Raw genomic sequence first — 26,589 nt, forward strand, 5'->3', positions numbered from 1 at the left:
GCGGCTGTTGACAAAGCTCTTCTGTCGGTTTTGGCCACGTGGACGAGTGTCACCCCGTTGGGCGTCCACTGATAAACAAATAAATGTTCAAAAAATGATTCAAATGGCTCTGACAAGGGAACCTCCCCATCGCAACCCCCTCAGATTTAGTTATAAATTGACGCAGTGGATAGGCCTTGAAAAACTGAACACAGATCAATCGAGAAAACAGGAAGAAGTTGTGTGGAACTATGAAAAAATGAACAAAATATACAAACTGAGTAGTCCATGTGCAACATATGCAACATCAAGGACAACACGAGTTGAGGAGCGCCGTGGTCCCGTGGTCCCATGGTTAGAGTGGGCAAATGCGGAACGAGAGGTCCTTGGTTCGAGTCCTCCCTCGAGTGAAAATTTTACTTTCTTTATTTTCGCAAAGTTACGATTTGTCCGTTCATTCATTGACGTCTCTGTTCACTGTAATAAGTTTAGTGTCTGTGTTTTGCGACCGCACGGCAAAACCGTGCGATTAGTAGACGAAAGGACGTGCCTCTCCAATAGGAACCGAAAACATTTGATCGCAAGGTCATAGGTCAACCGATTCCTCCACAGGAAAACACGTCTGATATTCTATACGACACTGGTGACGACATGTGCGCCACATGACAGGAATATGGTGTCGACCTACCTAACTTGCACACTTGGCGAATGGGTAAAAAGATTCTACTACCTTGCCCGATTTAGGTTTTCTTGTGGATGTGATAATCACTCCCAAAAAAGTGATGAAAACATAAGAGTTTGTCACATAAACTGCAACAAATGAATGCAACAGTTTCACAGTCGCACAGTTTTCCCTGTGCTCTGTCGAAACATATGTTTTTTACGTTTTCAAATGTTTCCGTGTGTAGACCGTCAAATCCTGCATATGTCCATGCAAATCTAAACATGTCCTGGAATTTTGGAGAGCGAAGTTGATTATGTGTGAGTGCCTGAACTTTAATAATTGTCTGAAAATAAAAAATTAAACTTTTCAGTCGAGAGACGGTTTGAACCAAAGACCTCTCGCTCCGCAGCTGCTCACGCTAACCACGGGACCACGGCGCTCGTAAGCTGACCGTCTCCTAGATGTTGCCTACCTTGCGCATGGACTACTCAGTTTGTATATTTTGCTAATTTTTTTCATAGTTCCACACAACTTCTTCCTGTTTTCTCGATTGATCTGTGTTCAGTTTTTCAAAGCCCATCCCTGTGCCGACATATAACTAAATCTGAGGGGGGTGCGATGGGGAGGTTCCCTTGTGAGCACTATGGGACTTAACATCTATGGTCATCAGTCCCCTAGAACTTAGAACTACTTAAACCTAACTAATCTAAGGACAGCACACAACACCCAGTCATCACGAGGCAGAGAAAATCCCTGACCCCGCCGGGAATCGAACCCGGGAACCCGGGCGTGGGAAGGGAGAACGCTACCGCACGACCACGAGATGCGGGCAATAAATGTTCAAAGAGAGATATGTATACAGGGTGCAACGGATGTAAGCGTACATATTTCTGTTGTAACTGAGGACAGTGTACTAAACAACATTACACCAGTATTCATTCGCAGACTAATGATACGTATTAAGAGTAGTGTAAAACGATTAATCTGCACTGATGGCCGTAGTCTACTTATAACGGATGTCTCATGTCTCGAACAGGAACTTTTTATTCAAAGATTAGTACATCGAGTCATCTCACATTTCTATGTTCGCCTGCGACGGCATGTGGGTGTATTGCTTTTGGTTTGAGCGCTTGCAGTCTGGAAGGGGGAGGTGAGGTGGTGACACGCCTGTCAATCAGTTACCTCAACGAGTAGCTGACGTGTATAGTATAAGTTTGTCTGTATTGTATATATACATAGCAAAAATGAACGAAATCATTCATGTTTGCAACGTTTTAAACATTGTGGCGTACAAGTTATGAAGGCGTTACCCAATGGAAGGCGGTGTAGGACAGGATAATGACACTTTCGTAATGTTTTGGTGGATCTGATTATTCAGAAACATTAGTATTCATTTGACTGCTCGATTTCTATTATATTTGACAGGACAGCGGATGAAAAAAAACGACTTCATTGACGATAACGCTATTAATAGTGTTCAACTTTGTAGTGGTACTAGCGGAAACAGTACACATCTAAAAGAACCTAACAATTGTGACTATGAACCTGCACCAGAGAAGAAATGCAGTACTGTTAGTACTTTAACAAAAGTTTCGGAAGAACATGTTGAATTCACTTATGCTGATTATCACACACATCCACATGAAGTTTCGACCTACGGCTCGTTATTGAAGAGAATCCATGTATAAAAAGCACATCGAACAATAAAGTAATATTTGATTATATGTAGAAAAAAAGACGAAATGAACGTCCATTTCGAGTAAACAAGTCAACCAAAGAACTGGAGGTAAAATAACACGTTCTGTCTCAATATGAAATAGCAAGGAATGAAGAAAACTGTACCATTGCTGGTACCTGAAATTCTACACACAGCAAAAAGCAAGAGAAATTCGGCACACGCAGTTTAAATATCCTGCAGCTTTCATGGCACGTCTCAAGAAAGAATACAGAATGTGCAGTCGACACTTCACTGCTTTCATGACAGCCAGTGATGTACGGGACGACCAAGATATTCACCGGTCTGGGTCCCGTTTTCTCAATGAAGTAAACCAGAAAACTGCAAGTTTTCATATACAGCCACACTACATTTCTAACACAGATGAAAGTGAAGTATGAACTAACTTCTGGTCTGGCACTATCTAAGAAGGGGACGAAATCAATAGTTACCTTGCTCCAGTTTGCACACAACACAACTCATAGTCATACAATAGATATTGGATTTTCGGAGAATCAGTGAATAGACGTCTAACAAAAATCTCTGTATTCGTCTTCAAGAAAAAACTTTCACCTCAAATATTAAAAGTGCACCGATTACGATCTTCCACAACGCATATGTTTGTAGCCTAGGAAAAGTAGGAAAATGTCAAAAGACTATTTACTAGACCACGAGCTGCAGACGTACGTATTAATGTTTAAGGAAAGTCGCGTTTAGATATTACAGCAGGCTGTCGCCACATTCTGTGATCCAGTGGCTGCCTGTTGTTATGTACGACCCTCTTCTATCCACAGGTTCCAGAAACACATCACCGTCGAGCAGCGTACAGTTCATGAGCCGCAATATCGCTGTCAACACACCCGTTTCCCAGAGACATCCTCCCCGTATGACCTCTCTTACGTGCTGATATTGCGCCCTTTGACGTTGTCGGAGCATACCAGCTCGTTTCCACTTACTTTGACGCCTCTCCACTGACTGAATGAGGAGCAACACTAAATTGTCCGGTGGTGCAGAAGAGGTCACTGATAGGACTATGTGCACGACATCTCTCGGTAATCGTAATCACTCATAATGCTTCCACTTTTCTGCTTACCGTCCAATTTTGGAGTGACCCAGGTCACTCCATCAGGGCACTGCAGTTTTCACTAACAGTAGTGAATTTCCACTCAATAATGCCTTATTGAATAATTCTTTGCGGTAAGTCGTAATTCAGAAACAAAGTATGATTGCACGAAAGTAAACATTAGGACCAACATATGGTGTTCAACGTAGTGATATTGCAGGTACTGCTGTTTAAGGAATTAGCTATTTTAACTGCAACTCCATAATACACGAGGGACTTTCAGTAAGGAATGCAACTATTTTTTTCCGAAACCAGGTGTTATTCCCTAGTCTTTTGGCTAAAAATTGCTGTTTTTAAATGTAATCACCGTTCAATGCTATGGCTTTACACCACCTTACTGTGAGGGCCCCCCTACTGGTCCACGTCGGGGCAACGCCGTGTTGCGTCAATAATAACCTCCCCTTCACCCACACACTACTTCCCACAGAGTGCGTTCTTCGTTGGACCAAACTGATTAAATCGGGAGGCTTGAGATCCACGTAGGATGGATAAGGGAGAAGAGTCCAGTAAACTTTTACGAGCTTCTCTCGGATGCACGCATTGTGTAAGGCCTTGTGTTGTCATGGAGACAGAAATGTTCACTTGAATTTTTGTCGCGGCGAAAACGCTGCAGACATTTCTTCAATTTTTTCGAGAGTAGCGCAATACGCTTCAGTGTTGATATTTGCACAGTGAGGCAGGACACGAACAGAATCACTCCATCAGAGTCCCAGAGGGCTGTCCCCATGACTTTAACAACTGAAGGTGCGACTTTGTTCGGAGATGGTGTTGTGCCACTCCATGGTTTGTCGTTTTGTTTAACCCGATGTGACGGTATTCGACAAAAAACCGTCATCAGCCACGCGACGCGCAAGCAATTCCACAGACTTGGTCCTTCGTTGCTCTCTATGGTCTTCTGCTAGGCTGCGAGAATCCCAGCGATACACCTTTGAGTACCTCAACTGGTGGACAAGTGTATCTTCAATACCACCAGAGAGATCCAGTTCTGCAGCGAGGTGTAGGAATGTGATCCGTCGATCACTTCGAATAAAAGTGTCTGTACTTTCCAACACTGAACATTGCAGATTCACAGGTGGGTGCAACCGTGCTGTTCGCGATGGTGACAGACGCCTTGCCCAAGAATCACCGTGCTATTGTTCACTGCTAGGCCTACGCAGTCACATACTGAAAGTGACAATGAGAAAGAGACTGAATAATCAAGGAAAGGATAACGTTCTACGAGTCGAGGCATGGAATGTCAGAAGCTTGAACGTGGTAGGGAAAAGCAAAGGCTCAATCCAGATATAGTAGGAGTCAGTGAAGAGAAATGGAAAGAAGACAAGTACTTCTGGACAGATGAGTATAGGGTAGTATCAACAGCAGCAGAAATGGTATAAAGGGAGTAGGATTCGGTATGAATAGGAAGGTGGGGCAGAGAGTGTGTTACTGTGATCAGTTCAGTGACAGGGTTGTTCTTACCAGAATCGACAGCAAACCAACACCAACGATGATAGTTCAAGTATATGTGCCGACGTCGCAGGCACAAGCTGAAGAGATAGAGAAAGTATATCACGATACCGAAAGAGTAATAAAGTACGCAAAATGGATGAAAATCTAACTGATTCATATGGTTCAAATGGCTCTGAGCACTATGGGACTTAACATCTGAGATTATCAGTCGCCTAGAACTTAGAACTACTTAAACCTAACTAACCCAAGGGCATCACAAACATCCGTGCCCGAGGCAGATTCGAACCTGCGACCGTGGCGGTCGCGCGGTTCCAGACTGAAGCGCCTAGAACCACTCGGCCACTCCCGCCGGCAAAATCTAACTGGACATGGGGGACTGGAACGCATTTGGGCAAGGAGTAGGAGAAAATGTTGCAGGAGAATATGCGCTTGAGACAAGGAATGAGAGAGGAGAAAGACTGAGTTCTGTAATAAATTTCAGTTATTAATGGCGAATACTCTGTTCAATAATCACAAGAGGAGGAGATATATTAGGAAATGGCCAGGTGTGGGAAGATTTCAGGTAGGTTACATCGTGGTCAGACAGAAATTCCGAAATCAGATACTATATAGTAATACGTACGCAGGAGCAGACATAGACCCAGATTACAATGCAGTAGTAATGAAAAGTAGGCTGAAGTTTACATTAGTCAAGAAGGATCAATACTCAAAGAATTGAGATACGGATATACTAAGGAATAACGAGATACGCTTAAAGTTCTCTAAAGATATAGATAGCTCAGTAGGCAGTACAGTTGAAGAGGAATGGATACCTCTAAAAAGGGCAATCACAGAAGCTGGATGTTGTTGTTGTTGTTGTTGTGGTCTTCAGTCCTGAGACTGGTTTGATGCAGCTCTCCATGCTACTCTATCCTGTGCAAGCTTCTTCATCTCCCAGTACCTACTGCAACCTACATTCTTCTGAATCTGCTTAGTGTACTCATCTCTTGGTCTTTACGCTTTTTACCCTCCACGCTGCCCTCCAATGCTAAATTTGTGATCCCTTGATGCCTCAGAACATGTCCTACCAACGCGTCCCTTCTTCTTGTCAAGTTGTGCCACAAACTCCTCTTCTCCCCAATTCTATTCAATACCTCCTTATTAGTTATGTGATCTACCCATCTAATCTTCAACATTCTTCCGTAGCACCACATTTCGAAAGCTTCTATTCTCTTCTTGTGCAAACCATTTATCGTCCATGTTTCACTTCCATACATGGCTACATTCCATACAAATACTTCCAGAAACGACTTCCTGACACTTAAATCTATACTCGATGTTAACAAATTTCTCTTCTTCAGAAACGCTTTCCTTGCCATTGCCAGTCTACATTTTATATCTTCTCTACTTCGACCATCATCAGTTATTTGCTCCCCAAATAGCAAAACTCCTTTACTACTTTAAGTGTCTCATTTCCCAATCCAATTCCCTCAGCATCACCAGACTTGATTCGACTACATTCCATTATCCTCGTTTTGCTTTTGTTGATGTTCATCTTATATCCTCCTTTCAAGACACTGTCCATTCCGTTCACCTGCTCTTCCAAGTTCTTTGCTGTCTCTAACAGAATTACAATGTCATCGGCGAACCTCAAAGTTTTTACTTCTTCTCCATGAATTTTAATACCTACTCCGAATTTTTCTTTTGTTTCCTTTACTGCTTGCTCAATATACAGATTGAATAACATCGGGGAGAGGCTACAACCCTGTCTCACTCCTTTCCCAACCACTACTTCCCTTTCATGCCCCTCGACTATTATAACTGCCATCTGCTTTCTGTACAAATTGTAAATAGCCTTTCGCTCCCTGTGTTTTACCCCTGCCACCTTCAGAATTTGAAAGAGAGTATTCCAGTTAACATTGTCAAATGCTTTCGCTAAGTCTACAAATGCTAGAAACGTAGGTTTGTCTTTTCTTAATCTTTCTTCTAAGATAAGTCGTAAGGTTAGTATTGCCTCACGTGTTCCAACATTTCTACGGAATCCAAACTGATCTTCCCCGAGGTCCGCTTCTACCAGTTTTTCCATTCGTCTGGGATACATAGGTACAAAGAAGGTAACTGCGAAGAAACCATAGGTAACAGAAGAAATCCTTCTATGATCGAGGAAAGGAGAAAGTACAAAAATGTTCCGGGAAATTCAGGATTACAGAAATGCAACCCGCTGAGGAACGAGATAAATAGGAAGTGAATGGAAGCTGAGACGAAATCTCTGCATGAAAAATGTGAAGAAATCAAAAAAGAAATGATTGTCGGGAGGACAGACTCAGGGCAACGGGAATTCCACTGCTAAATGCAGAGGAGAGGTGGAAACAATACATGGAAGGTCTCTATGAGAGGGAAGATTTGTTTGTGTGATAGAAGAAGAAACATGAGTCGATTTAGGAGAGATAGGGGTTCTAGTGTTAGAATTAAAATTTAAAAGAGCTTTCGTGGTCTTACGATCAAATAAGGCAGAAGGGATGTACAAAATTCCATCAGTATTTCTAAAATCATTGTGGAAGTGGCAACAAAACGACTATTCACGTTGGTGTGTACAATGTATGCGTCTGGCGACATACCATCTGACTTTCGGAAAAATATCATCCACCCAATTCCGAAGACTGCAAGACCTGACAAGTCGCATAATTATCGAACAATCAGTTTAACAGCTCATGCATCGAAGTTGCTGACAAAAATAATACACAGAAGAATGGAAAAGAAAATTGAGAATGTGCTAGATGACGATCAGATTTGCTTTAGCAAAGGTAAAGGCAAAAAAATGGCTCTGAGCACTATGGGACTCAACATCTTAGGTCATAAGTCCCCTAGAACTTAGAACTACTTAAACCTAACTAACCTAAGGACATAACACACACCCATGCCCGAGGCAGGATTCGAACCTGCGACCGTAGCAGTCCCGCGGTTCCGGACTGCAGCGCCAGAACCGCTAGACCACCGCGGCCGGCAAAGGTAAAGGCACGAGAGAGGCAATTCTGACATTGCGTTTAATAACGGAAGCAAGACTAAAGAAAAGTCAAGACACGTGCATAGGATTCGTCGACCAGGAAAAAGTGTTCGATAATGTAAGATCGTGCAAGATGTTAGACATTCTGAGAAAAATAGCGGTAAGCTATAGGGAGAGACGGATAATATGCAATATGTAGAAGAGGCAAGGGAATGAGAGTCGACGACCATGAACGAAGTGCTCAGATTAAAAAGAATGAAAGGCATGGATGTATTCTTACGCTTCTACTGTTCAACTTGTATATCAAGGAAGCAGTGATGGAAATAAAAGAAAGGTTCAGGAGTGGTATTAAAATTTAAGGTGAAAGAATATCAATGATACAATTCGCTGATGACATTGCTATTCTGAGTGAAAGTGAAGAAGAATTACGTGATCTGCTGAATGGAATAAACAATCTAACGACAACAGAATATGGACTGAGAGTAAATCGAAGAAAGTTGAAAGTAATGAGAAGTAGCAGAAATGAGAACAGCGAGAAACTTAATATCAGGATTGATGGTCCCGAAGTAGATGAAGTCAAGGAATTCTGCTACCTAGACAGTAAAATAACCAATGACGGACGGAGCGAGGAGGACATCAAAAGCAGACTAGCAATCGGAAAAAGGGTATTCCTGGCCAAGAGAAGTCGACTAGTATCAAACATAGGCCTTAATCTGAGGAAGAAATTTCCGAGAATGTACGTCTGGAGTAGAGCATTGTATGGCAGTGAAACATGGACTGTGGGGAAACCGGAACAGAAAGGAATCGAAACATTTGAGATGTGGTGCTACAGACGAATGTTGAAAATTAGGTGGACTGATAAGGTAAAGAATGAGGAGAGTCTGCGCAGAATCTGAGAGGAATAGAAAATGTGGAAAACACTGACAAGAAGAAGGGACAGGACGATACGACATCTGTTAAGACATGAGAGAGAGTCTTCCATGGTACTAGGGAGTTGTAGAGGACACGACCTGTAGTTGGAGACAGATGTTGGAGTACATCCAGCAAATAATTGAGGACGTAGGTTGCGAGTGCTACTCTGAGATGAAGATGTTGGCACAGGAGAAGAATTCGTGGCGGGCTGTATCAAACCAGTTGGTAAGAATTAAATAATTCGAGTAAATGACTGGTAGTGACATTGTTACATGGCCCAGTGTTCCAGGTCTGTTCACAAAATTCCGTAACTTTATTCACAAAATTTTACCTACTGTGGATGGTCTCCTTCGAAATACCCTCGCTCACAATTGATATACCGCCCCTAAGATCATCGTTGCACATCTTCTCCCCTCTAAATGTTTGGAAATAAAAAGACGTAAGCAGAGGCACGGTCTGGAGGGTACGGAGGATGAGGCAGCACAGTGATTTCGTTTTTCACGCTCATCACAGAGTGCGTGGCGAAGATCTTTCTGATCATCACTCATGAGCCGTGGGACGAACTTAACTGCAATACGATGCATTCCAAAATGCTGTGGCAGGATTCATTGACATTATCCCACTGAAATTTTACATTCTTCTGCAATCTCTCATACAGGCCGTCTTCGCTTGGCACGCACAGTTTCGTTGACGTTGCCTACATGAGCGTCGCCGTTAGGCCTAGACATCTAAAGGGTCATCTTTAAGTTCCGGCCAGCCATTTTTAAAGCGCGTGAACCATTCTTAACAACTAGTAAGGCTTAAGCATTCATCGCTACAGGCTTCTTGCATCATTTGGTGCGTTTCTGTAAAGATTTTCTTGAGTTTCACGCAAAATTTAATGCAGACACGTTGCTGTCATCTCCAAATTTGCAAACTTTGCGACACAACGTTCTGTTCAGTACGGCACTGAACAATAACTAACAGACATACAACAATGAAATATCCGGAAGTAAAACATTAGACAAAGCGTGTGCATGGATGCCAACACACCATTGGCGAAAACTTACGAATATTCCGAAATTTTTTGAACAGATTTAGTATACTTGAAGCATTAATTGCCGTTCAGGATACATTCTGCCAGTCCTTCTCATTATTAATTACATGAAACACGTGTCTATGTCATGATATACAACGTAATAACAATCAAAGCATGAAACATATGGTACAAACGAGCCACAAGTGCAATCGACTTAAATAGTCAATGCTGATTATACAAATCATTTATTTCTTGCTACAAGTTGTAGTTTAATGTTTTATGTATTGTATTACATTTTATATCCCTTACTACAACATTTGGTGAACAGCACAGCCTTCCAGTTATTATACTACTTTCATACACAGAAGCTGAGTCTCCTGGCTTTCGTAGTGAATAGTGGGGTCCAATGTAATTTCATTTAGCCTTTGCAAATTTTTGTATTGAGGTATGCAAAGAGTAAGATATTATTTATGATAATTCTCACTCTGTGGCATTATTGGCCTTTGATAATATTAGGCCAATGTAGGCATCTTCTACTGGGTTGTTATAATTGAAGTGCAGCTACTCACGGACGTCCAGTGTGGGCTGCAAAATTTTCGTATGGCAGTGAAACGTGGTACATAAGCTAATGCGTTAATACGGAACCGATTTATTCTGTAAAAAAGTTTGTTCATGCTGTGGCCACCACGACTAAATCTGGCGCTGTACATAGTTTGCGTGACGGTATGACATCCACGCTGTCATTTGACAAGCCATAAGGTGAGTTAGTATACGGATATGGGGAAGAGAGACCGTGCGCTCTTAGTGAACAACACCAATTACCGTGCTGCAATGAGATAGTATCGTCGACTGAAATGTCTGAGAAGCGTCCCGATGTATGAAATGGGTAAAGAAGACGATAATGAAATTCGAATACACGCGTGAGACTGGTGTGACACATGGAAGTGGAAGGCGTCCTACCCATCGGAAGTTGTTGACGAGGTTGCTGTTGCGGTAGCTGCCCATGCAGCATGTCTCCCTGGTAGCGCTAGTGTACCTACAGTTCCACGACAAATTTACAGCCCATTGTCAATAGTACGGAAAGTTGTGTGCTTGTTTTACACTGTATCCTGAAAGACCCAGACGGTACACCAACAGAAACCTCATAATCCACAGCAACGTTTCCGGCACAGTTCGAAGTTGCCACGACGGAATACTCTGTGGAGTGACGAGGCACATTTTACACCACAGGGTGCAGTGATTACGTAGAACTGCCAAATATGAGGTACGTTCCCAGAGTGAGATTTTCACTCTGCAGCGCAGGCGAGCTGATATGAAACTTCCTCGCACAGTGAAAATCCCATTCTGAAAACATCCCCCAGGCTGTGGCTAAGCCATGTCTCCGCAATAACCTTTCTTTCAGGAGTGCTAGTTCTGCAGGGTTCGCAGGAGAGCCTCTGTAAAGTATGGAATGTAGGAGACGAGGTACTGGCAGGTGTAAAGCTGTGAAGACGGGGCGTGAGTCGTGCTTGGGTAGCTCAGTTGGTAGAGCATTTGCCCGCAAAAGGCAAAGGTCCCGAGTTCGAGTCTCGGTCCGGCACACATTTTTGGTCTCTCAGGAAGTTTCATGAGGTACGTTTACATCAACATCTACATCATACTCTGCAAGCCACCTAATTTTGTGTGGCCAAGGGTACTTTCGGTCCCACTATCTGATCCCTCCAACCCTGTTCCACTAGCGAATAGTGCGTGGAAAGAATGATTGTCGGTGGCTCTAATTTCTTGAATTTTCTCTTCGTGGTCAATAAGCGAGATGTATGTGGGGGGAAGTGATATGTTTTCTGACTCCAACTGAAAAGTGCCGTCTTGAAATATCAATAGTAAATCTCACCGTGATGCAAAGCACCTCTCTTGTAACGTCTGCCAGTGGTGTTTGTTCAGCATCTCCGTAACGCTCTCTCGCCAGCTAAACGATCCCATGACAAAATGCGACGCTCTTCGTTAGATCTTCTCAATTTCCTCTGTCACTCCTACCAGATAGGGATACCAGATAGTGAACAATACTCAAGAATCGGGCGGACAAGCGCCTTATAAGCCATTTCTTTCATGGATGAGTTACATTTCCTTAAGATTCTTCCGATGAATCTGAGTCTGGTGTCTGCTTTTCCCACTATCTGTTTTATATGATCACTCAACTTAAAGGTCGCTCTGGATAGTTACGCCTAAATATTTTACGGCAAACGCTATCCCCAGCTGTTAGTCATCAATACTGTATCTGTACAGTAGAGGATTTCTTTTCCTATATATACGCAATGTGTCACATTATTTACGTTCAGACTGAACTACCAGAGCCTGCACCATTCTGCAGGTCGTACTGCAAATTCTTACTATCTTTTGCAGTTGCTACTTTGGTATAGACAACTGCAAAAAGACTTAAAGAGCATCCGACGCTTTCCAGTAGATCATTTGTATATATTGTAAACAGCAACGGTCCAATCACATTTCCCTGTGGTACTCCGGATATACCTGTACATCTGTCGATTTAGTTCCTTCCCGAAGTCAAGGAACACGGCTTCAACCTGAGCGCCGTTATCCACTGCGCTGCGGATCTCATAAATGAACAGAGCGAGCTGAGTTTCGCAGGATCTTTGTTTGCGGAATTTATGTTGATTTTTATAGAGCAGATGTTCATAATTCTGCAACAGATGACATCAAGGACATAGGTCTATAATTGTGTGGATGTGTCTTACGGCCTTTCTTAAAAACGGGAATGTCCTGCGCTTTTTTCCAGTCGTTAGGTACCTTTCGTTACTTAAGCGATCTACGATAAATTACTGCTGGAAGGTACTGTTAAACCAACCGGTGTTGTGGATGAAGAGACATTGCGCTCGACGTATGTGACTATGTGATGTGGATTCACAAACACATTTCTTCTCTGCCAACACTTTATTCCTGCTTTGGAAGAGCACAGCTGTGAGGAAACCACTGTTTTCAAGAAAGATGAAGCAACACCTCAAGACACTTGCCCAGTGAGAGATCTTCTACGAACGTGTTATTCCCAGAGGTTTTCTAGATGTATGACCTGCAAGACAACCTCATATATATCCATGTGGCTTCTGGCGCTGGGGATTTCTAGCTTTTCTCACTTGTTTGACCTTTCGACCCACTTCCCGCTCCCAATCAATTTCATACGGAAACATTCCTATAGGTCTTTCTTGCATTCACAGCTGCAGGCTTGTACTTGGTGGCCACAACTGGAACTAATGTTTTCCATCGTAATTCGCTTCTGTATTAACCCATTAGAATATCGACTAAGTTTCGCTGTCATGTCGACAATCGACATATGAGTAGTTGTCCTTTAATTATAATCACCCGGTGTCTGTGCAACTTTAGTTTTGCCACAGAATTTTTTATAGCTATAATTACCGCCAATATCAGTTGTTTACTGTTGTAGTATTTCGTCCTTTCTCACTTATTTTATTACATTAAATTCGAATGTATTATGCACTACTGCCGCCTGGTAGCATTTTCGCTGACTCGTGGACCCGCGTACACAGTGCCAGAGATATGGCTTGTTGCCAGGTAAATAACCTATATGTTTTCATTTCTTCGTTTGAGTGTCAAACGTTGATTGTTGTGACATATGGAAGTAAAGTGAGTCCGCTACCTAACTCTTACCATAGTTGTTTAAAACAACAACCAGTCACATTACTTCCTTCGGCAGCGCGGTTCAGCAAGTGCACCAGGCGCAACATTACTTTCACACCGGATAGAGGGGGGAGTGGGGGGGGGGGGGAGACTGAATAGTACTGCTACTAAGAAAAATATTTGTACGTATCAACATGATCATGTTGCCATATCTTCAAAGGGGAGACCTTAACCCATCACCACTGAGTAAGCTTCGAAGCCTCCCCCCCCCCCCCCCCCCCATAGACTTTGATATGCCACTCGACGGCGGCACAAAAAATATCCAGGTAGCAATGACAACAAATTCAACTATCAAAGATTGATAACGCGTCCAAGGGGAGTGAAACTAATTTTAAAATTGAAGGATATCTGCCGGTGAAAGATCTGCTACACTTATAATTATTGAATAAATATTAAATGAATAAGTTGGCCATGTTTATCTGTTGCACAACGGATAGCAGTAGATGGAAGTTTGCGAGGGAATACGTACGCATGTTCTCTGGTAAAAATATCACGTTTATTTAAGAACACCTGAACAAACTAATGAGGTAAATAAGTAACAAATTTGTAATGGTTGCGGTTCTTGATGACACTGTCAGCTGCTTTAGAAAATTGCGTTTACGACTGCGTCTTAGAGACTCCACAACGATTTATCATTAATTATTAATTATGGAAGCATTAGAGGAATCTTTCAATGGCGAAATTCGCGGACATATACACATATAACAGAAATTCAGGACAAAAATAACCATAAAGAAAAACTTCACCAGTATGCACGTGGTTTCCAAACGGTCTTCCCTTGGCTTGAGTGCACGAAGCAAGTGAACAAGAAATCACCGACGAGAATTAACTGTTAATAGTAGCACCAAATGAGGTTCTGAAACTAATTTCGAAGTTTTACCCCCAGAATCAGTAAATGTGATATGTAACGACTCTCACAATCCGCGAACACGTGGTCGTCACAAACGGAAATTCTGGATAAAATGAGTACTAAAATTTAGAATAACTAAGCAAATTGGACAGGATATGTTACTGTGAGACACAATCTACCAACTTAAAGATCTCAGATCCGTACTTAAAACGTGCTGAGACGACAAACACACGTGGAAACTAAATTATGAACCGAAATCTGCTCAATTATACGAACTAAATCAGACTGAACTGAGAAGATATATCACGAGTCCATATGGTTGAACAGAGGTAGAACAGAACAGTGGCTTGCGTGCGGCCAAGTGCAACTGCTTATAACTTTGCGAAGTTAACCAGAAATGTTCAGTATACCGCTCAACGACCAATGAGCGATGAGAGCAAGACGTTAATTTTGACTGGAGCTGAAATCTACAAAAATAAGATAATGAATTAACTATGAATAGTCACACTCACACTTAGTCGGTATCGCCCGTCTCGCGTCTCCCGGATCACTGCCGTGCGAACCTTTTTGGAACCCACTCTTTCCGTCCTTCCGGAAGTGCCCAGAGTGTGTAGTGCCTATCGTACAAGAACTTCGTACAAGGCGGAAGAAACCTCTTTGCTACTTGGTACGTGCTTTATAGGGTTGGTTATTCTGCCACAGTAGCAGACTTGTTTTACTCACGCAGATCTAGATACTGAAATTTACCTTGTACACTCTCATTCATGCTCTTCATTCATCAGGTGAGAAGGGAAAGGGTGTATATACTGACATACTGCACGTAGATGAGTTGCATATGCGTTTGGGGCTCCAATAATATTACCAAAAATCAAAGTAAAATGTGAGGTGAAATAAAGGTACCATACCTTGGATTTTTTGTTTGTTTTGTTTTTGCGCCCAGAAATGAGGTGCCAGAGGTGGTTACATTAAGTTAAAGCAAATGATGAAGAGGCTCACATAGAGACCCTTCAAAATAAGGCACTTCTTGAAATCGAACAAAAGTACTTCTAGCGGGTGAAGGCCGGTTACTTTGTCACTGTGTCTAAAATCGTTAAATACACACGTTATAAAACTCAGAGTTTCGTAAGATGCAAAATTTTCTACGTCAGGCGAGAAGCCGTTTGAAAATTAAGCAAGAAAAAATTTACAAATCCACCTCGGACAGCCCCCGTTCAATCAGAAACAACTAAACTTGGTGAGCACATGTCATAAATTTACCATTTGGTATGCACTTGGGCCGCAAAACTTACTGTAACATACAGTTAGTTCTCTTTAGTATTATTTAACGGACTTAATCCAACTGACTTTCAGTTGCTTTTGTTACTTCGTTCCGACTGATTTCTTGGAAATTTCGAAATTTCTGAGAAGGTCTATGGGACCAAACTGGTGAGGTCATCGGTCCCTAAGCTTACACACGACTTAATCTAACTTAAACTAACTTACGCTAAGGACAACACACACCCATGTCCGAGGGGGAACTCGAACCTCCCAGGAGGGAAGCCGTGGCAGATTTTTAAAAACTGACTTATTCATTATATCAAGTTATATGGAATTCACTATCTAACTAGTTCTTTTTTTGGTGGGCGAAAAATTAAATGTTTTTTGTCATAAAATTTAAAGTGTTCATCTATTGTTTCAGTCCGAAATAGATGGGGAAGAACGAATCTTGGAGGTATAGCTGGTCTGGTCTTGCTGAGTGAATGCATGTAGTTTGAAGAGTTTTATTATGTGATTTTTTTTGACTTATTAATTGATGCTGTATCTTTGTTTAATTCTGTTTGATGAGACATCCATAATCAACACTGTTTCTTGTGAATTTAAATGTAGCTGTATTATGTTTGTACTGGAAAAAGCGTTCGACAATGTAAAATGCTGCAAGATGTTCGAAATAGGGGTAAGCTGAGTGACGGGTCATATACAATACGTACAACAGCCAAGAGGGAATAATAATAGGAGTGGACGGACCAAGCACGAAGTGCTCGTATTAAAAAAGGGTGTAAGACAAAGATGTAGTCTTTCGCCCGTACTGTTCAACCTGTACATCGAGGAAGAAATGAAGGAAATAAAAGAAAGGTTCAGGAGCGGAATTAAAATTCAAGGTGAAAGAATATCAATGATACGATTTGCTGATGACATTTCTATCCTGAGTGAAAGCGAAGAAGAATTACATGATTTGCTGAATTGAATGAACAGTCTAATGAGTAGAAAATGAGCATTGAGAATAAATCGAAAAAATACGAAGGTAATGAGAAGTAGTAGAAATGAGAACAGCGAGAAACTTAATATCAGGATTGACGGTTGCGAAGTAGATGAAGTTAAGGAATTCTGCTACCTAGGCAGTAAAATAATCAATGACGGACGGTGCAAAGATGACATCAAAAGCAGACTAGCAATGGCGAAAAGGGTATTCCTGGCCATAGAAGTCTACTAATATCAAATATCGGCCTTAATGGCCTGTGGGAAAAATCGGAACAGAAGAGAACTGAAGCATTTGAGATGTGGTACTACAGACGAGTGTTGTTAAGTAGGTGTCTAATAAGCTAAGGAATGAGGAGGTTCTGTGCAGAATCGGAGAGAAAATGAATATGAGGAAAACACTAATAAGGAGAAGGGACAGGATCACAGGACATCTGTTAAGATATGAGGGAATGACTTCCATGGTACTAGAAGGAGCTGTTGAGGGCAAAAACTGTAGAGGAAGACAGAGGTTGGAATACATACAGAAAATAATAGTGGACGTAAGTTGCGAGCTATTCTGAGATGAAGAGAGAGGAATTCGTGGAGGGCCGCATCAAACCAGTCAGAAGACTGATGACCCCCCAAGAAGATGGTTTACCAGGACTTGATATTGGTGGTATACTATTGTAAAGTTAATGACTAATGCTATCACAAGCAACAAGTACCATCGTTTGATATGGTCTTATTCTTGTTTGTGGGTTTTACGTTCATTAGTGAAATAAAAGGCTATTTCAAATATATTTCCGTCGGCGGGAACTTGAAAGAGCTGCCCACTTCATAAATTGGTAATTTTGTGTTTCTTGTAGGTATTTTATTTGCATATTTTAGAAATACCAGCGACTACACTATTTGGCCTAAACCTGTAGAACAGCATGTCTATTATCGTGAACTAGTGCCGGATATTAGTACCACCCACATTCGGATGATTGTGAAAAGAAACTAAGTCAGCAGCTGTTTGCATTTGTAACTAGATTGTAATGCATTTGCCTTCTCTGTGATTTGTTATTCATGAGTGCAGTGATCGTTTACTTTCATAAAATTTTTGTCATGCAAATGACGCTTATTAGATGGCTTTGTCCTATCACTCTCCAAACACACTGCTCAACGGCAGTTTAAATCAAAACAGAGTCCTTGTCTTTTTCAGCGAGGAGGCCACGAACACTAAGTCTGCAGATGGTAGCTCCCAGGTCGTGAAGTCGGAGATGGAAATGGAAATGGAAATGAGCTTTGGGCGTCATTGGCCGGGAGGCCCCTTGCGGGGCAGGTCCGGCCCCCTTGGTGCAAGTCTTATTACATTCGACGCCACATTAGGCGACTTGAGCGCCGGATGGAGATGAAATGGCGATGAAGACAGCACAACTCCCAGTTCCTGGGCGGAGAAAATCTCCGACCCAGCCGGGAATCGAACTTGGGCCCGTAGGACGGCAGTACGTCACGTTGACTACTCAGCTATCGGGGCGGACAAGTCGGAGATGAACAGCAGTGATGTCATGAAAATAGTTCTCGACTGATGGGCGCCTGGCTCAGGAAATTCACTCAGAGTGGTGTGGTCTGCCCCTAGGGCTGTCCTAGTGCTAGGATACAGCAGGGCTTGTTTTCGATCTAGTTCCTGTCCTTGTGGGTCACCTACTGGTTAACGGTTGGAGCATGGCTGTCTATCTTCTGACCTGACTGTTAGCCGGCCGGAGTGGCCGTGCGTTTCTAGGCGCTACAGTCTGGAGCCGAGCGACCGCTACGGTCGCAGGTTAGAATCCTGCCTCGGGCATGGATGTGTGTGATGTCCTTAGGTTAGTTAGGTTTAATTAGTTCTAAGTTCTAGGCGACTGATGACCTCAGAAGTTAAGTCGCATAGTGCTCAGAGCCTTTTCAACAATTTGAACCTGACTGTTAGATAACCTTGAATCATTCATGTGATGTTGGTTGCGGACACTGCAGGCGTTGTGCCTCAGGCTTCAAGTGAAATTCAGTTCTTCCACATCCCATAGAGAAGTTGGAAATGAGTGGTTGGAAATAAGTGCATCTCCCAAAACCACAGTATACTGTCCTACATCTCGAGGTTCCATGATGTTATTGGAAGCTTATGTTTTCAATTACTTTGTCATCATCATTTGCTGTGAAACTCTATAATACACAGTGAAAGACATCCCCCACAATTGTGAATAGGTTAGGAAGCAGATTGATTTTTTACTACATGTTCTAAGTCTGACTGTCCCATTATGAGCACATGGGTTCAAGTGCCAGGAAGGAATAATTTGAATTTCGTCCTATTTTGGAACCCATAGTGATATCCACGGTTGGCTCTCTGGCTTGGACCCCAAGAGGTTAAGGATATAGGAAGTTGTTTTGAAAATTAAAATGGGAGAGATTGGGATTAATGTCATTCTGATTATCAACAGGGTATAAGCTCTAATCGGGTAACGAAATCAGGTGTTCTAAATTAACTGTATATTGGGTATAAAGTTTTATATAGCATGACAACACCTAACATATTGAGCAAAAATTAAAATGCTGAGATTTATCTCGCCTTCATGATGTTTACTAATGGAAATTACACCATTAGCTATTAAAATTGTCCAAAAGGGAATGATAGTAAGCAACGAAATATTACATATTGTGCATAAACAATATAGTGGAAAGAATATACGATTAAATTTGTAGGTGGTTTATTCGTACGAACAAAAGCTTTGCCATGGCTGGTCATTGAATCAAACTGAGCTTGGATGACAGGTGGTACATGTCATTCCACGTTCCTTCAACTCTATACCAGGATCCATCAGTCGTAGTGGCTGTTGAGTGGTGACGTGACACTTCCTCACTTTCAGTAAGCGAGACATCTGGAGAACGTGCAAGACAGGCAACAGTCGAATACCCTCTGTGGTGAGGTAGGTCAGGGCAGCACTTACAACATGCAGTTTTGGATTATCTTGCTGAAAGTCAGCAACAGGGAGTCCTAGAACGTATTGCACAGCTGGCAGCTTTAGCAAGTCGGAAGTGCAACGTCTGCTCTCCTAACTATCGGTTAATCGAACCAGAGCTGGTGGAGTTGTGAACCCAATGACACCAGATACTGACTTCGTATTACGAAGATGACGATAATGATGGTTGGTCACCTCGGACCCACCAGATGAGAATGCGTCCATTGTGAATCTGAACAGAACTGGTCTAAAACAAAAAAGTTGTGCCACTCCTGTATCCACTGTCGTCTGTAAGAGCATTACTGACTACACGAGTCTCTCTGCTGCTGCGTCAAGGCAATCTGAAATAATAACCGCCATGATGACAGTGGTGCTCCATACGTTTTCACAGTGGCCGAGTAAAAATTGTCTTGTTGCAAACAAGTCCATTTTCTGATTAAAGTTACACAATATGGTCGTACGGTCCTGGAAGGCAGAACGAGCGATATGTCTACCTCCTTAGGCCATACTCACGTTTGGCAGTTGAGTCCCAGCTTGCCAATGAGGTTGGTCATCTTGCCCTTCGATGTGAGGATTTCGTACATGACGATAAGGCACAAGAATGCCTGCTGTGACATTGCGCTTGACATTTGAATGAAAACCTAATAATAATGAGACATTCGTAAGATATGCCGATCTACAAAGAATGTTTGACAATTCAAAATTGAACAATATGTTCCAGATCCTCCGAAAAACGTAGAAGCAATCGTGAGAGGCGGACAGTGTACAATATGCACAGGAGGGGGAAAATGAGACTAGATGGTACAGAAATGTTCTTATTAAAACTGATGTAAGTCAGCGATCCAGTCTTACGCCCCTGTTTGATGGAAATGAATCGAAGATTCATGAGAGGGATTAAAATTCAGGTTGAAGGGATAACAATAATAATATTTGCTGATGCCATTGCTATTGTTAATGAAAATAAGGACGAATTGCAGGACCTGATATACGAAATGATCGGCATAATGTGCACAGAATACGTATTGAGAGGAAATACACTCCTGGAAATTGAAATAAGAACACCGTGAATTCATTGTCCCAGGAAGGGGAAACTTTATTGACACATTCCTGGGGTCAGATACATCACATGATCACACTGACAGAACCACAGTCACATAGACACAGGCAACAGAGCATGCACAATGTCGGCACTAGTACAGTGTATATCCACCTTTCGCAGCAATGCAGGCTGCTATTCTCCCATGGAGACGATCGTAGAGATGCTGGATGTAGTCCTGTGGAACGGCTTGCCATGCCATTTCCACCTGGCGCCTCAGTTGGACCAGCGTTCGTGCTGGACGTGCAGACCGCGTGAGACGACGCTTCATCCAGTCCCAAACATGCTCAATGGGGGACAGATCCGGAGATCTTGCTGGCCAGGGTAGTTGACTTACACCTTCTAGAGCACGTTGGGTGGCACGGGATACATGCGGACGTGCATTGTCCTGTTGGAACAGCAAGTTCCCTTGCCGGTCTAGGAATGGTAGAACGATGGGTTCGATGACGGTTTGGATGTACCGTGCACTATTCAGTGTCCCCTCGACGATCACCAGTGGTGTACGGCCAGTGTAGGAGATCGCTCCCCACACCATGATGCCGGGTGTTGGCCCTGTGTGCCTCGGTCGTATGTAGTCCTGATTGTGGCGCTCACCTGCACGGCACCAAACACGCATACGACCATCATTGGCACCAAGGCAGAAGCGACTCTCATCGCTGAAGACGACACGTCTCCATTCGTCCCTCCATTCACGCCTGTCGCGACACCACTGGAGGCGGGCTGCACGATGTTGGGGCGTGAGCGGAAGACGGCCTAACGGTGTGCGGGACCGTAGCCCAGCTTCATGGAGACGGTTGCGAATGGTCCTCGCCGATACCCCAGGAGCAACAGTGTCCCTAATTTGCTGGGAAGTGGCGGTGCGGTCCCCTACGGCACTGCGTAGGATCCTACGGTCTTGGCGTGTATCCGTGCGTCGCTGCGGTCCGGTCCCAGGTCGACGGGCACGTGCACCTTCCGCCGACCACTGGCGACAACATCGATGTACTGTGGAGACCTAACGCCCCACGAGTTGAGCAATTCGGCGGTACGTCCACCCGGCCTCCCGCATGCCCACTATACGCCCTCGCTCAAAGTCCGTCAACTGCACATACGGTTCACGTCCACGCTGTCGCGGCATGCTACCTGTGTTTAAGACTGCGATGGAGCTCCGTATGCCAAGGCAAACTGGCTGACACTGACGGCGGCGGTGCACAAATGCTGCGCAGCTAGCGCCATTCGACGGCCAACACCGCGGTTCCTGGTGTGTCCGCTGTGCCGTGTGTGTGATCATTGCTTGTACAGCCCTCTCGCAGTGTCCGGAGCAAGTATGGTGGGTCTGACACACCGGTGTCAATGTGTTCTTTTTTCCATTTCCAGGAGTGTAGATGAAATACAAAAATTATGAGGAGTAGCGAGTATGAGAGAAATGATAAACTAAAAGTCGATACCGGGACCACAAAGTAGGCGAACAATGAATTTTACTGCATTGGAAGCAAAATAATACTTTACAGACCAAGCAAGGACGACATAAAAAGAAGTGTACGAATCGCCCACTGCTGGACTGCAAACCCCTGTTGTTTTTTCGGGATGCAGGCCTGAGACCTGCAGCTTCGTTAGACGTAGTAAAACAGTATGCAACATTATTCCATTTATTACTCAGAACAGAAGTTGTAATGACTGGTGGCCCCGTTAGCAGGAGAGGAATCCACTGAATCCAACAGCGGACTCAAAGCTGCCAAGAACACGGTGAATGAGACGTGTGTATTCGATGCACACGTCGTGTTGGGGTGTATTCAATCCCTCTCAGATCACTGCTCGCCTTCTCAGGTGGACTGAGATCTTGGATGCAGTGAGGTAGTGCTGAATGCTGAATCTGGCCCGCCGATATGGTAGGCCATCAGACTGGTGCTAGGCTGGAGTTTTAGGGCAGCTTCTACCCTGGACCAGAGCCGTGTTGGTAGACCCCAAGACTACCCATCTGTGCTCGTTGCTGTGCTGCCTTCAGCATTGGACACTGGAATTCATCATCTGTGGCTACGGATCTCTGATCTTCTCGTATGGCAGCAAGTGTAAGACCAACATTAGAACAATCTCACAAGATGTTACCACACCGTAACCAGAGAATCGCATCCAAACGACATTGCCGTCGATCCTACTGATCGAATGCTGTAGGCTAGTGGCGGTGGAGTATTTATGTCATGGAGGAGAGGCTCCGCTTTACGATGTCATTTATAGTGACAATTGGGGTTCTGCTCTTCTCGAGTCGTTAGCCGGTTTCAATTCCACTATTTCTTACATGGTCTTTACTGCTTAGTCAAACCCCTGCTAGGTGCTATTGTGTGCTACGTAGTGTCTCTTACAAACGTTACGAAGACAGTTTGATCTGCACTCTTCTAACGGATTTCTGCTGAGTCTAGTTCAAGAGTGTCGAGATTGCTGTTTTCCCGACCGAGTAATGGCGGCTGTTGATACGCGTGATTGAGTAACGCTGGATTTTCAGACATAGAAAATTTTATCCTCCCTTTTCTTTACTAATTTGCTCCGTTAACAGGAAATTTGCACTGGAAAAGGGAGCAGTCTCGGCCAAAAGAAGTACAGTAGTATCAAAAATCGGCTTTACTTGGAGGAAGAAATTTCTTATAATGTACGTTTGGAACTCAGCATTGTATGGAAAATAATCGTGGACTGTGGAAAACCCGGAAGAGAAGAGAACCGAAACGTTTGAGATGCGATGAAAATAGGTGGACTGATGAGGTAAGGAACGCGGTGGTTCTCCACAGAATCGCCGAAGAGAGTATTATGTGGAAAAACGCTCACCTGTGTTAGGACTTTAAGGAGTAACTTCCATGGTATTTGATGGAGCTGTACAGGGTAAACTCTCTAGGTAAAGATGGATTTAATATATCCAACACATAATTGGGACAAATAACTGAGGACGTGAGTAGCAAGAGCTGCTCTGAGATGAACAGGATGACACACGAGAGTTGTTGGTGGTGGTGGGCTACATCATTTTTTTAGGAAAAGGAAGAAACAAAGAACAAAAAAATAGGACATTAGTCTTTATTGGAGACCACTGGTTCAATCATTGAAGCACCTCATTTTCAAGAAGTGCTCTTACACGATGATTACAGTGCAGTGATGTACCGTACAGCTGAAAAAAATTTAATTTTTGGCTAGACAGAAGACCTGATCAAAAAACATCGTATAATGGCAGGTACACTGTCCCCTTCTACTTACAATTGTTGGAACTAAACTGATAACATATCATAAAATGTACAATATATTGTGATGGGGTCCGTCACAGTGTGCCTGATATAAGCCTGGAATACTTTTTCTGGTGAAGATAGCACAAAACTGGTTTTACAGCGACTGTCCCCTATATTCTTTTATTTTTCTTATTTCACTAGTTTACCTGAACTGGTAGTTACATCATGTGCGCACTTCGTCTTCTGCACCTTTTTTTAGTTAGAGATATAAAATCCCCACCGAGTGTGTGGGCCAAGTCATACAGATTCGAGAGAACGACGCAATGTGTATTTCAGCCTACTGCCATGTGTGTCCAGCAAAGTCCGATGAGGGACTCGTGGCAACTTTCTGCTCCGCCTTCACTGCGCTGTTCCGCATATCAGTGGAAGAAGTACGCTGTGCTGTTTGCAGTCACAGCTGCGGGCAATATGCGAATAATATTCCCCACCTGTCACCGTAGATAAGCAAGCTGACGCTGCCAGCGCTATCTCAACACACGCAGAATTCCGTCATGCGGCAGCGATAGTTAAACAGGGCAGGAAGATTGGGTTTAACACCCCGTCGACATCGAGGTCATTAGAGACGGTGCACAAGCAGGAATTGTGTCAAGGATGGGGAAGGAAACCGGCCGTGGCCTTCCAAACGAATCATCACGGCATTTGCCTGGAGCGACTTAGGGAAATCACGGTAAACCTAAATCTGGATGGACGGACGCTGGTTTGAGCCATCGTCCTCCAGAAAGCGAGTCCATTGTGCTAACTACTGCGCTCCCCGCTCGGCTGCAACAACAGCTGGTTCAAATGGTTCAAATGGCTCTGAGCACTATGCGACTTAATTTCTGAGGTCATCAGTCGCCTAGAACTTAGAACTAATTAAACCTAACTAACCTAAGGACATCACACACATCCATGCCCGAGGCAGGATTCGAACCTGCGACGGTAGCGGTCGCTCGGTTCCAGACTGTAGCGCCTAGAACCGCACGGCCACTACGGCCGGCGACAACAGCTGAGCCGTGGTCGGCTCGAATCGACTTTAGCATCGGAGATCTTTGCTGAGAACTTGATACGCTTTTCCTCGCTCACCACGTGACAGCAGTATGGTGGTCGGGAGAAACTAAAATCGCTCCTGCAACTGCACGGCATTCTACTCTGAGGGTCAGGACGCGTTGGGGTCAAGACACAAAAGCATGGATCGCCTGTGGTCACTTAGCGTGGGACAGTACTTTGCCTGTGGAGTACTACAAAAGAAATTTTCCGCTTAAGGCACCTCTGAAGATCTTCGAGTCCTCCTCTAGCTTGTATAAGGTGTAACGGAGGCTTTACTTTACCGAAGTATGTGATACCCTCCAAATTCAACCAGTTTAACGAGTATTTATGATTATAGAAAAGTTATTGTGTATGTTAACAATCATTACAAATCATGTCTCCATAAACAATCAACCCATTAAATTATACTGAATAGCTGACCCACACAAAAGTTAATATCACTTGATCGCTGATACAGCAAATGTCATCATGTAAAAACACTAAGTTCATCTTAAATAATTAATATGAAGTACGAAAAATAGTGGCCAACTTAGGTATTTTGGATCTCCTTAAATAAAAATCACCCAGTGAAACCTATTTGTTCACTAGGACCGTTTTCACTCAGTATTCGCATAAGCACTCCTATTTTAGACGAAAATCAACGTAATTCTTAATAATTCATGTTATTTACTTATTTATGCAAATTAGAGAAGTCAATTGACAAACTTCTAAAAAACGGCATTTTTGTAACAAAGAATTATTCTGTCAAGTCAACAAATCTGTCTGTCATTTTAATAACCCGTTAAATTATGTCACTCGATATAAATTAATAACTTTTCTGCACAAATTACGATAACATATGTACATGTGACTATATCTCTTTTTAGTAGTTCTTTGACAAGGTTACAAATACAAGCAGCAAGAAGGGACCGGGAGCGGAGTCTGAATGTCACTTTGGTAAAGTGAATGTGTGTTATTGTTCGGGGTGGATAAAAATTGCAAAGAACATGTAAAAGAAGTGCTACTTTGTGCTGTGTCATTGTCTTTGATGGACAGTGGAATTAAGATGGTCACAAGAGTAATAAATATTTGAAGTTTAAATCTTTGTTGGTTCCGTTCATTATTTATCATCAAAAGCACATCAAAAACACGGGACCTCATCTTTTTACACCTAGACAACCAGATTTTGAGCCAGAATCGAGACACAGCAGCGATCCAGCAAGCAGCAGCGATTACCACAATGCGTTTTAATGGCGCCAACCTAACATCAAGTGCTAACTATCTCCGTAAATGGGAGTGAAATAGTGCGATTATAGCAATATCTACGACTAGGCGACCATTATAAAGGGCACTGGCAAACGATAGGCTAGGAGCAGCACCGATGGATCAACGCAAGGGACTAACCTCCGAGACCTGATCGCTGTCTGTATAGCTAGAATTGTGGTGTGTTGTAGTACCAAGACCAGTTCACGTCAGTGTTTGTCACTGTCAAGATGCTGTTCCCTTTAACAGAGACACGGAAGTTGTGGTACCGACGAGAACTATCTTGCATTTTATTCTGAGGAGCCTGACTCTGCATTTCATTGTTTGTTTTCGTTATAAAAGTTCTTCAAATCAAAGAATTTTGCCATAGTAAAGCGTTTATCTGGAGAATAAGTTCGTTCTTTTTTTA

General features: G+C 43.2%; 1 non-coding gene across 1 annotated transcript; it reads left to right on the forward strand.

Annotated features, from left to right (window-relative positions):
* Positions 1–11,347: 11,347 nt before the first annotated feature.
* Positions 11,348–11,422, forward strand: Trnal-caa (transfer RNA leucine (anticodon CAA)). Its single transcript has one exon. It is a non-coding gene; the product is annotated as a tRNA-Leu (tRNA).
* Positions 11,423–26,589: the final 15,167 nt, after the last annotated feature.

This window comes from Schistocerca nitens, chromosome 9 (assembly GCF_023898315.1).
Source record: "Schistocerca nitens isolate TAMUIC-IGC-003100 chromosome 9, iqSchNite1.1, whole genome shotgun sequence".
Taxonomy (NCBI): domain Eukaryota; kingdom Metazoa; phylum Arthropoda; class Insecta; order Orthoptera; family Acrididae; genus Schistocerca; species Schistocerca nitens.